We start from the raw sequence: 13,266 nt of genomic DNA on the forward strand, positions 1-13,266 counted from the left end.
TAAGGGACCTCTGAATAGGGCGGTAAGGGTTTACCGGCACCGGCATCCTTACTGGTGCCAGTAAACCCTTACCGCCCAACTCGGAATGACCCCCAAAGTTATATTACTTATCAAGAATACATTACATAGGAGTAACCTTGATACACACTGGGAACAGTCACAATATGCCCGAAAATGCCTAGTGGATCTTTGCTAGGTCAAAGGCATAACGTTTCTATTGGTACTGCCTGATTGCCAGTTTTTGCTAACTGATGCCAGTTTTAGTCTCACATATCAGGTATGCTGAATGCAATCACACATTATCAGGTATTAGCCAAATTTACAGCACCACATGGCCATGAAATTCTTCATCAGGTACTAAGAGATGATTCTGCCAGATAGAACCTCATATCACAGGTACAGCCATGTCTTATACAGCCTTACAAACCTACGTGCAGCCATCAAAAACAAAGTAGAGCCTCACAGACTCATGCTGCTGTGTGAAACCTAAAATGGCCACGGTCTTACCTCCTATGCCAGGTATAGTCTCATATTTTAATTGGGCCAGCATATGCTTGATAGAGCCTAGCATGTAAAGCGAATATCAACCTTACCTATACAGTACAAATAATCCAAAAGGCCAAATAATCACTGCACCTCTTTGCAAGGGAAAACAAGGTTCATCACATGGAAAAAGGTCCCAGAATTTCCTGTAGAACCAAACGGACATGGAGCGTTACAGCGTATATAGAGGTAAACTGCAAAATCTGCATGCATAGGTTACAATATTATCCCACCAGCCTCATTGGCTACCACCAATAGAACATGCAAACACCACCCTATAGTCCCTGGACTGATTGGCCACACCTTATCTAAACCCATTCCTCTAACACATGGCCCACTGCCTCGTCACTATTGAATCCAGGAACGGTATTGGTTGTTTAACCTTATTGTAACATTAATAAATCAAGTAATTCATGTGATGTGATTCCTCTCCAATCAAGACACAATCAAAGTAAACTGTTGAAGCCAACCCTGCTTTGATAAGAAAATAGGCATTCTCATTATACCAGACGCTGCAGCACACACAAGCTGCACGCAGGACATTGTACTACATGTTTTGGCATCACCTCCAGTCCTTCTATTCCAAAACACAGAACATTCCAGACACAGCACCCACCCTTATCTCCTTCAACCACAGGAGCCCAGTATGATGTGACCGGGGCACCGTTCTTGAGTCTGAACTTCATGGATTTATTTGTTTTTGGTTATACGTGTGCTTGAAATTCAAATGGGATGACCACTTCATTTTTTTTTATTTTATTTAAATATAATGTGCTATTAGTTCAAAGAACTATTTCATATCCCATCATTCATGACATGTCATTACAATTTACATTTCTTTCAACATGCTTAAAATCACTTTTAACTATAGAACAAAGTCATTGTATGTCCTTAGACGTTCTCAAACATTTCATTCAGTGCTTTCCACACATTGTATAAAGCGATCAACAAACGACTATTTCCAGAAATAATACATATTATTATTTTTTTTTTTATTGGTTAAACATATTTAAACCTTAAACGTTAGTTCATTACTCCATTATTTCATTCTTTAGTTCATTTTCATTCAGTAGAATCATATCCATGGTTTGTTCCCTCAACTGCACCTTGTCCCATCAATTGGCCAGAGGTAGTTAATGAAGGAGTTATTTATATAGTTATTTACGTAGATCTAGTTTACATCCTTAGAATTAGAATTATTTTTAGGTCCAATATCCTCTTCCTCCTGGTCCAAGTTTAATAGTTCAACAAATTTTAATGCGCCCAGGGTTCTGCCTCCTTATCAACGGTCAGGAGCCATTCCCAGTATTCTTCTTCCGTCTCCTCAGTGATATTGCACGTGTAATTACCCAAGTAGTTTTCCCTTTTCGATTTCAAGGTCGGGCAGGATAACATTACATGTCTGATAGTTTCAAGTTGGTCTTTAGTTTTGCAGAATCTACAGTATGCAGTTGATTTTTCAATGTGCCTTCTTTTCCATTTTACCTCTCTGCAGTGCCAGATGTTAAGTCTGCAGCGCATCAACAGATCTCGGTAATGGTGAGAGGAGAATTTCAGCAGGTAGGGTGGTAGCATATTGAAACCTTTTTTTTTCCCAGACAATATTATGACATTGATTTCTTTTCAATCTTTGCTCCTGTGTTTCCTCCCAGTCCTTTTCCCGGATGGATCTTTTGGCTTTATCTGGGTTTTCCTTTAGGGTGTCTTCCGAATATAGTACAGTCTCTCTGAACTACATCAGTGGTAATGGACATGTGATTATGCACAAAAAGAGTCAGTCGCCTTTCGTATAGTTTGCATGGCTTGTCACATCATGTTAACATATGCTGTGCATTTTATTGTATCAGGAGATCTTTATGTATAGTACATGTCCGCTGTAATCGTGAAATACCGGCTATCAGGCCTAACATTGTTAAAATTTGCAAATGATAAATTCTTAATAGTAAATAGAATCTTCTTACTTGCACAGCTTAACATTTCTTTGAATAAAGTGTAGGTTTCTGATATTGCCTCAGGATATTGGTCGGATATCTGCGCAATGACTCCATATGGCTGTAATTGTTTGTCCAATCCCACTATTTCCGTTTTTTTTTTTATCGAATGATTCTTTCAGCGCAAAGTATTTATCTGTCCAACCAGGGGACCATTACATTTTCACAAATAGGTCAAGTACTAAGCTGACCCATGCGCAGAGCTCTGTGTCTTTCACTGTTTTGATCATTACTTTGCGCATTTCCTTCGGCAGCACACTACATTTAGCTTTCATAGCCTTAATATACATTAAGGGCCCAATTTATGGAATGTTTTTAATGGTTCAAAGTGACTTTGCACTGCTGAAAAGTGACTTTGCACTGCCAACACAAACCCTGATTGATGGATCTGTGCAAAGTGTATTTTTGCAGTGCAAAGTCCGTGCAAAGTCACTTTGTACTGCAAAGATGACTATGCACTGACTGCACTGACTTTGCACTTCAAAAATACACTTTGCACAGTTCCATGAACCAGGGTTTGTGTCGGCAGTGCAAAGTCACTTTTCAGCAGTGCAAAGTCATTTTGAACCGTGCAAAAGAATTCCATGAATCAGGCCCTCAATCTCTATTTTTCAAACTATGGCTGTGCCTGACATTCAACCAGACTCCAATCGAATCAATTCAATCGGCACCAATATTGTTATGCCCAAAACAGATTTCCAAAAGTCCCTTACAATTATGTTTAACCACTGTAGGCACTTCATATTTAGTTCCTCGAGTCCATAAGCAATAGCCGGCACAAAGCTTTGTCTGTACAAAAAAAATATACCTACATAGCTATAGCCGGCAGTATCAGTACCACATTTTTCTATCAACAACGTCTGAATAATGGCTGTCTGTTTCTGCTGGAACTTTAGGTCCATGTACTTTCCATCGCCGTATTATACTGCTAAATACTTGTATTATGTTACTCTTAGAATTTCACCATTACCTACAAAAAACAGAGCAAGAGTGTAGCTTTTCCCATAAGAAACAATTTAGTTTTTTTCTGTGTTAACAACAAATTCATTTGTTTTTGCAAAGTTGTACAGTTTGTTTGCCACCCTCTGCAGACCTTCAAATGTATGATTAAATATTACAATGTTGTCTGCATAGGACAGCCACCGCACATGTTCACCCCCCCCCCCCAGCTTAGGAGGACCACAATTCATATCCTTTATCTGGTCAGGCAAATCATACAAATAAATGTTAAACAGTAGGGGAGCCAGTACACAACCCCGTTGTAATCCCTTATTAGTGAGTATCTTGTCCGTGCTGGCTCCCCCACTGTCCAATATCACATGTACCTTCATAGATTCATGTAACTGGACCATTGTTTCCAATAACCAAGGGGCTATACACAATTTCTGCAAGACCTCCTCCATCCCTAATCAAACACATTATAATATTCTTGTCTCCCTCCCTCACTTCCAATCACATAGATCTCATGTTCTTCCTAATTCCCACCCTTGTTCTCAATCTATACATAGCTACCTCAAAAATATATAGCTACCTCATGGTAGCAGTGAAACCTGATGTACCAATGAAATGAGAATCCTGATTTCGCTTGATGGTCGGTTGGGAAATCCTGAGAATGATACAGCAGGAATAAATACATAGAGACTCATGGAGACACTCAACACCTTTAGCATTCTTTGAAGATGAGCAGGTTGCCTGGGTAAGGTGATAACCTGACTAGGGAAATGTGTGTTATCACGAACACGGGATAAGAGAAACATAGAACATATGCCTTCAATTAGAATAGGAAAATAAAACAAATTAATTTCTTTAAGCATTCAGATATGAAATAAAATAATAAATAAACAAAGGCTTTCATTTCCAACATGCTATTACAAGGAAAAGGGATATCACCCTCTGAAGCAATCATAATATAAAGTTAGGTGATGCCAGGCCATTGGTGAATGGGGATGCCAAAGAAATCAACCAAATTCCCCAGGAGTATCTCATAAATAATGAATAGCACAGGTGAGAAGATGGACCCTTGGGGCACCCCATGTGGTACAGGAAGCAAGCCTGTCCGATTGTGACCAACTGGCAGTGATTATCCAGGAATGACGGAAACCTCCCAAGGATTTACCAATGGATAGATACCCTTGCAATGGAACAAAATGCCATGGCTAAACTATGTTTAATCCTATTTAAACATCACTGAGAGGTCTAGTAATGCTAGTAAACATACACACCAACCAACCAGCACATGATGCACATCATCAAGCACTTGCAGAGTGGCCATCTTTGTGCTGCAGTTTGTTTGTGTTCAATTGACTTGTCTGATAATATGTGGATGTGATATTGATGGAGAAATAAGTGTTTTAAACAACAATGTTTTTCTGCATGCTGCCATTTTATTTTCTGATTGATAAAGTTGTGCATCCTAGATTATTATAAATCTACTATGGGAACAAATGTATGTTGCTGTTTGATATATTCATATTTCCCCAAGTTACTGTCAGGGGGGCAGGGGAGTATGCTCTACTGTCTTGTCAGAGTAGGAAGGTCCAACAACAGGTGTAGATTTTGTGCTGTGGGAAGTGAGGAGGCAGCAGAGTATTTATTGACTTTGGGCTGTAGTGTTCAGGAGGCTGCAGGCGAAGGATAGTGTTTGTGTTGTGGCAGGGTGGGAGGCAGGTTGTCACGTCTCGGTGTTGCATTGTCAGGTGGGGAGGCAGGTTGCCTGGTTTTAATGTTATTTTGCTGACTTGGCTCGTGTTTGACTCTAATAATGGTTCTCCGGCAGGCCTGGACCTATTGTGGGATATATTTACCCACTCAGGAGTACTTCATCACATCATCCAGCTGCACTTCAGCAGAACCAGCAAAATGGCTGCGGTGGCTCCTTTGAGCACCAGGGCCTTGCCTCAAAACTGTGTTTTGCATATACAAAAGGATGGCTGCACTGTTTTGCCAAGCACCATTGTGCAGGATGGAACAAGGAGGCACACTGAGAAATCCTGCCATTGTGTTTCTTACAAGCACTGAGAAGAAAATTGAGAAGCAGCACTGCTTTGTTGCTTGATCCACATTCCCCTTGAAAAAGGAAATATTTGGCCTGCATAATCATGGCACCCTGACACTATTGCCATCTATTAAACATCACACTGCTTTCATCAATGAGGCCCTGCCATGCCCACCCATATCCAAATTGTGCTCCAGCAAAATAGAACATTATCCCTGTATGACAGGCTGTGTCAGCCAAATCTGAGAAATCAAAAGAAGCTTTATTTTCAGTCGCACAAGAAAACACTTGACTCTTGAGTTACAAAATGTCAAATAGCAATGCTGCAAAAGAGACTCTGGCTCTCTGGGCCTATGTCAATTTCAATGGACCTGTTTCTTAAACAGATTGTTGTATAAGTGAAACTGATTAGGGCTGCAAAACAATGGGGGAAATTCAAAGAGAAAGCCTTTTGAAATGGTCACCCCAGCAGATGTCACCATGTGTTAAAATGCGCTTTTGTGAATAAAGAAAAATGCCTGTTTTGAAAGTGTAATGTTGAAAGAAGCCATGTTTTGGCCTAGCAATGTAAAGGTTTTTATTGCTGGGAAACATATATGGGATGTTTTATTCAACAGGCTTGCTTTTGATTTAAAACACAATAAAATACAATAAGAAATAAAGAGCTAGGGCTGCCTTCTTAAAAATAGCCAAACATGTTTCTGTTTGGGGGGTTGCTAGCAACAGAAGGAGTCACAATAGATTCACATGTGTGCTAATTTCTACCCTGGAAAACTTTGAATGGACCCAAAAACACTAAACAGCCTAGGCATTAGACTTTTGTCTGGGCTCAGGCCTCTTACAATGGATATTCTGGGACATAGACATGTGAAACAGGAAATCACACATCCCAGCGACTTCTACTGGGAAATTCAAAGCCAACTCAAGAGCATTATATGGTGAACAACGCTGAACATTTTGGCTCTAAAGACTATGTAATTAATACACTGTTGGGACTATAATCTTTGCAACAGGACTTCATAGGAATGTAAAAAGGTAACAGTTTAAATGTAATTTGGTGGGTTTTAATTTAAGAAGTGGTAGCCTTCACTGCCATATTGGGAACATAAATGGCAGAGAATTGGACAGTTTGAGGAAAGTGTTCATGATGCCACTGTTAAATTCAATATTTGCATGCCTTATGATAATCTCTACCCATTTATAAAGTTATCGAATTTTAGGTCGAATATTTATCAGTAAAAAGTGTGAAAAACTATTAGACGTGTGAAACAAAGTCCTATAGACATGAGAATGGGACTGCTATGTTCTGCATACAATATTTAATCTGCCAATGTAATTTGTTAAAATGCCGAAACTGTAAAAATGTGCCACTTATGTCAAAACTAGATTTTAGCTAAAGTGATTGTGGGCTGATCATAGGCATTCTAAAGCCACATCATAAAGCTGATGTCATGTCTCTAAAAGTGCAACCAGCTGACAGCAGGGCGGTAATAATCACCCCTGGCCAATCGAGTTGTTAGAGGCATGGCAGGCCTAAGCAGGCCCCACCATATAATTCTATGATGTCATCATGCCTTATAAATAATGGGCCATGACAGAACTCAAACACGCTCTCTTCTGAATCTTCCAGCACCTGTGTATCCAGATATTACACCGTCACTCTGCAAGATTCCAGAACCATTGCCAGAGAGTCAACCCAGGCCTTCTCATCCAGGCAGAACTACCCTTCAGCACTAACACCCCACTAACTTCAGGGAGAAAGGGGAAAGGTGGCTGAGCCTGCTTTGGAATTCTCCAGTGCTGTTTGCTTGCCCTGCTTACCCGCTCCAGCCAGATGAGGCATCATTGTGCCGTGATCAGACCTTTGCACAGCTGCCTTTTGCCAGGAGAGCCTGCTATCCAGTGACCAGAACCTTTTGTGCCCAGAACCAGGTTGGCTGTCCTACATTCCATTCCCCCCTCCCATAGTAACACATAGCATACCCCATTTTGACCCCTTTGTCTTTACCCTATTTTCTAAGTAATCCTATCCATACCCTGATAACTTGTCTAAACTGTTCTAATTCTCTGTGCACCCTGTCCTTGTTTTTCTAGTGCTAGCGCAATTCTTTCATTCACCTCATCTTGGAACTCCTTAGCAATTTTTGGAATAATTTAAATTAATTCCCACATAGATCTGAACATGGGGTGTAAGGGTTAAGTTGCAAATTAATCCGGGATCGTATCGTGTCTTTCTTTAACAATTTAGTCTGAATAATCTAGTTTAAGGAAAACTTGTCCTTTTTCTTTTCAAACTAATTTCCTCTCTTTGACGGCTTTATTCTACCAACACCGACCCTCCTTTTATCTTGAAAATCTCATGCCGTTCTTCAGCTATAGCCCTCCTTTCACTTATATATTGACCCTGTGATGCGCCTCTATCCCCAGCCCAAAAACCGCATTTCCGATTCAGAGTATTTCACCTGTTTTTCTGAAAAAACATTTTGACATTTAAAAAGGCAAACTAGAAAAAAATTGAACTTTTCAAATGTGTGATTGACTGCACTGTGTTTTCATTTTCAATCTGCTTTGTGAACTGTATGTCTTTTGTGATACCTTGCCTTATAGTTGCTAGTGGTATAACATCTCTGATAATGTGATAAAACATATGTACATCATTATTTAATTGCATTAAAATCTGAGTGTCATTTTAGGCCCTTGGAAAGGGTTTAAAATCTGTTTTTGCCTCTTATTTTGTGAGGAAAGGTTGATTATCATATCCCTGACTACCTGCTGCTTCTACCTATCTAATCAGAATTAGATTAATTGTGGGTTGAGGGAACATTGCGTGGGGAAATCCTAACTCTGGTGCTATCTATCCTAATTGAAAAGGTGCTCCTTTTCATTTGTGCTTTGGATATGTTCCAGAAAAAGGTTACCCAAGGTTAACCAAGTGTATTTTAGTGGTTTTCATTGTAATTATCACCCCATTGATGATTGCTGCCCAACATAAATATTGTGTGATTTTATTTGAAATTAAAATTAAAAAAAATTGTGTTTACGACCCACCGGCCTGATTCATGGTCCATTGTGTCCTGGGGTATTTGTAAAAAGAGGTGTGAGATGGGTCGGGTATCGGCTCAATTTGAATTTGGTGAAATTAATGAATAAGCATTCTAATTGCGTGCTACATCTAAGGCTGATGGTGTAGGTCCTTGTCCGGTGTGTGACGCCCGATTGGAATCCTTCACACCATGAATGCTTTGGCTCTGCCACCTCTACTTAATACATTCCCAACAGGCACAGAAATACAAGTTCATATGTCATATGTGAATTCAAACATTACAAAGTTCACTGACAACAGCCTGAAGGAATCCACTTAAAGGTTTGGAAGAAAGAGCAGGCTAAGGGGTTTCATTCACGCTGTGGATTTCTTATTTCATCTGTCCATTTTAGAGAGTGGGGAACAAAAGAATGCTGGCTTTCTGTAGATGCTTGGTTTGTAAAATCAATACAATGTTGGATAAATGATCCTCTGATTCACTGATCTGACGCCATGAGCCAAGAAATTTGGAAGAGCAGAATACATTTCAAGACACACGCACTTACATTCGTCAACCGAAAGCCCAAGCTTTGACACTGAGATAGAGTTTCACAACAAGGGCTTGCTGACATCAGAGTGCCATGGAGCAGCTGAGCGCATGACTCACTCATTATCATGCATCCTAGGTAATACTTTCCTGTAATGTGGTGACTGCTGGTGAAACAAACAGGAACATTATAGCTAGAACCAAATGATGTATGCATAATAATGCAATACTCTGCAGACGAACAAGAATCACTCGCACTTTGAGAATAAGATTCTATGACACAATCCTGCGTTTTTGCTGTTTGGACAGTGCATATGATAAAGAAATACAACTCTGTTCACCTAGTAGGAAGGAGGAGTAACCAGTAACAAAGCACTACATTTAAACATATTATTATCAAACGGATACCTAGGCCCTTACACACAGAGTTTTTTCCAATGTGGTTTTGCCATTACAAAACGCTTCTGTGTATTCGGCCCCAAGAGTGTCTGCTGATTGTTGACTTTCAATGGAAATGGTGTCCTCTTCAGTGTTGAATGATCCTGTGATTAAATTAATTCAGGAGTGTACGTGTGAGCATTGGCTAAACCTACTGCTCATCCCCCACACATTTACAAATCAACAGTGATGCCAATCATAAAGGTAAAACAGGCAGAGCCAAGAGATATAACACCTTTGGCTTTTGTAGTAACGTGGGCCAGGGGAAAGCTGCACTCTTAAAAGGAGTCCGGAAAGGACCAAAACAGAAAAGTATAACAGTGCAACACAAAGAGATGTGAAATCAAGGAAGTATAAAAAAATGAAGGCACTTTAAATTGACACACCAATGTACACATTACTGTTAAAACACTGTAAAACCCCACCCCTGTAATAAAGAGCATAGAATATGCACAGATGGAAAGATGCAGCACTCTCAGTAATGCAGTGAGGTGTAAAAAGGTAATAGGCAACCAAAGAGCTCAAAAGGAATGCCGGTCAGTGGAAAAAAACTGCCAAAGTAATCTATTCTGTGTGTATGGTACAAAGTGCCAGGGGACATTTATGGGTCAAAAGTACCTGTTCTCTGTTCTTAGGCAGTTCAACAGTGTTAGCTGGGTTTCAAGCTGGGTTGAAATGCGGGTGGAACCAGGCTAGGGTGGGGCGAGTTTTGCTGGGTCCAGCAGCGTTCTACTTTCCAGTCAGTTCTAATAGGGAGCTCAATGCCATTCGAATGTGGTGGTCAGATCATGCAGTGAAGATGGTTCACCAGGTTCGGATCGCTAGATGAGGTGGTTCGGGATGTTTTGTAACATCTGTTCAGGTCGACCAGTGTATGATGCTCCAAAGGTCGAAAGTGAAGTCTGTCACTTCAATGCAGAGCCACAGATTGAATTGTGTCAGCAATGGCAAGCAGGTTGATTTAGCTGAACAAGTTCTGTGCTCCACCTGGCACAATGTCAAGTCATCTGGTTTGACAGGTGTGATGCAGCAGTAGCTGATTGAGTACCAAAATGATCACCTGCAGGATTCTCTGGTTTGAGTGTGGTTTACACGGTTTGATGTGTTTCGATTGGTTTGATGCGGCAGAACAGAGATCTTTGGCTGATCTGGTCTTTCAGATGCTATGAAATCCATCTAGGGGTTCTAGGACAGGATGAGTCAATTCAAAGTCGTCTCTCCCTGCTTAAGGAGGGTTGGCGCAGAGTGGCATGTACTGGTCTTTAGCAAGGTCAACCCTAATGTTCACTAGGTGTAGGCAGGGAGCAGAACTTGCCTCTGCCTTGGACTGCTCCATCTTCACCTCAATGGTTGAGGGCTTTAGAAAGATCACCTCTCCCAAAAGCAGTCCAAATGAATTCTTCCTCAAATGTTTGTACAAGAGTAAATCAAAGAAAGAGTGTGGGGGTGCGGGCTTCTTTTAAAGGCAAGAATTGATAGGTGATTGGTCAAAAACATACCACTATAAGGGGCACAATCTCTGTGCTTCAGACACGTGTTCTTTGCCTTCTGACATCATACCTAATGTGCTTTTTGCTAAATGAAGGGGAGGAGGAAGGAAAGAAAAATACTAATGTATTAATCTATCATAATGTACAGAATTCCGAGGACCATATCTAAGCATGGGATTGGGAAATGCACCCGTGTTGCTCAGCATTTATTTATTTATTTGTTATTTATAAGGCGCTTGTACAACAAAACAGTGTTTCAAAGTGCTACTAGGACTTGTGACATTCAGAGCGTGCTAGTGCAGTGAGAGAGAACAAATGGAGAGGGTTAAATTAAGTGCTTTTAGTGTGCCCCAGGGGGGACAGTGCAATAAGTGCCTGTTGAGGGGGTCAGTATGTAAGTGCATGGGTGGAGCCGTCCCAAGTGAAGAGGGAAGTCAACCCCCCAACAGTTAAGTGCAGTGTGGAAACAATCCACCCAAATGCAACTGTGGGTCCAGCGAGCAGTCAAGGGGTGTGCTGGTGGTGACTCGGCAGAACCATCTATTAGGCAAGTGTGGGACCAGGGGGCAGAATAAGGCTGCTGGTGATTGGGCAGATGGCCAGCACTCAACTGGACTCTTAATGGACTGGACAGCTATTCTCCGAGAGAGAGGGAAAGGTTAGCATGGGTGTAGGAGAGGGAAAGAGGAGGAAGAGAAGAGAAAGGTCCTGAGTTGTTTGAGGTACTTGAGGTGGTCTGGTTCAAGACAGAGAGAGGGAGAGTGTTCCATAGGAGGGAGCCAGCTGCAGAGAGAGTTCTGCCCCCAGCCCTCTGCTTCGAGAAGCATTTCATCAGCAGACAGTTGGAACCAGAGGATTGAGGGGATCTGGAAGGACAGCATTTAGTAAGAGAGATCTGCAGGTAGCATGGTCCCAGGCCACAGACAGCCTTGCGGATGATACAGAGGGTCCTGCATGTGTTACCAAGACAAAAATGTTGCCCCTGAGCTACCCTCCCATCCCATGGAAGGAAAGAAAATGGTGGTATCCTCCTCTCAAAATGATGTGCTCTTTGTCTGCACTAACGCTGGTAAATTCTCTTGTGAATAGCATCTAAGGCTCCTTGGGTATACAGCACCGTGGTGTTTGGTGTGAGGCAAGTCCTATTGGGAGAGTTGTGCCCTTTGATTCCTGTTTCCCATGGGAGCTCCTGCTGGGAAGCTGTCATGCTGGTGAGAGGCATCACTCAAACCCAGAAAGATCAAAGGAGAGATACAGCCATTTAGTCTCCTGACCTTTCATTTGGCACGGCCAAGTTATCTGACCGGCATACACATAACCCTTCCACATCTGAGCTGAGCTCACAATGCAGACACATGTATGGTATCAAATTGATAAGGATATAAGTATTATGAGAAATGCATGCCACCATACCCTTACTCAGGTATGGGTTATATGTAAAGTTGGCATCTGCCACCCGGATTGTATCTCTCATAGTTATGTGATTTTGAGAACAGCAGAACTTATCTTAAATGAATCCCCTTTGCTGCAATGCCTTGGCAGTCACTGCACCTGTCAGCTGACACCTGTGCCCACTGAAACTACTCTGTGCCACTAAGGGAGCACGTGCAGAAGATCAGGAAATGTATTCAGTAGGGCAACGTTGCCACCATGCTTTTGGCACTGAGTTTGCGGAGAGGGTGTTCTATTCAGCAGACATCCTCTGTGATAGAATTAACTGCCTTTTCTTTATTTGTTATACAAATTCAACAACTCCAGTACATCTACACCCTTGCCATACAGCAATTCTTCACAGTTACCCAAAGCCAAACTGAAACCAAATGCATCAACACCTCAAAAGACTCATGAAATGAAGCCTGACTCCTGACTACATCCATGCCTATATTTGCCAAACCCACCAGCCGGCCATCCTTTTCTGTTGATTACCATCGCGGGGACCTATCACAGAAGGATTTTGGCATCGATTCACTCAGAATATCATTTCCAGCATTACGTTATGCCTTGCATAATTTTCATAGCTATGTATCATATCTCACGATTAAAAATGCTAGACACTGAACTTCCGGTTAAAGACAAACAAAACTTCCAACTGTCCAAACAATAAACGAAAGTTGCAACTTATTTATGAAAAAAAGATACAACTATGTCTGTAAACCATCACTATCAGTCTCCACAAATCACTTACACCAGGACTTGTTGGGTGTAACTTAAGTAACAGGAGAATTATCCGTTACATCTGT

Source organism: Ambystoma mexicanum, chromosome 10, assembly GCF_040938575.1.
Source record: "Ambystoma mexicanum isolate Mex_15411 chromosome 10, UKY_AmexF1_1, whole genome shotgun sequence".
NCBI lineage: Eukaryota > Metazoa > Chordata > Amphibia > Caudata > Ambystomatidae > Ambystoma > Ambystoma mexicanum.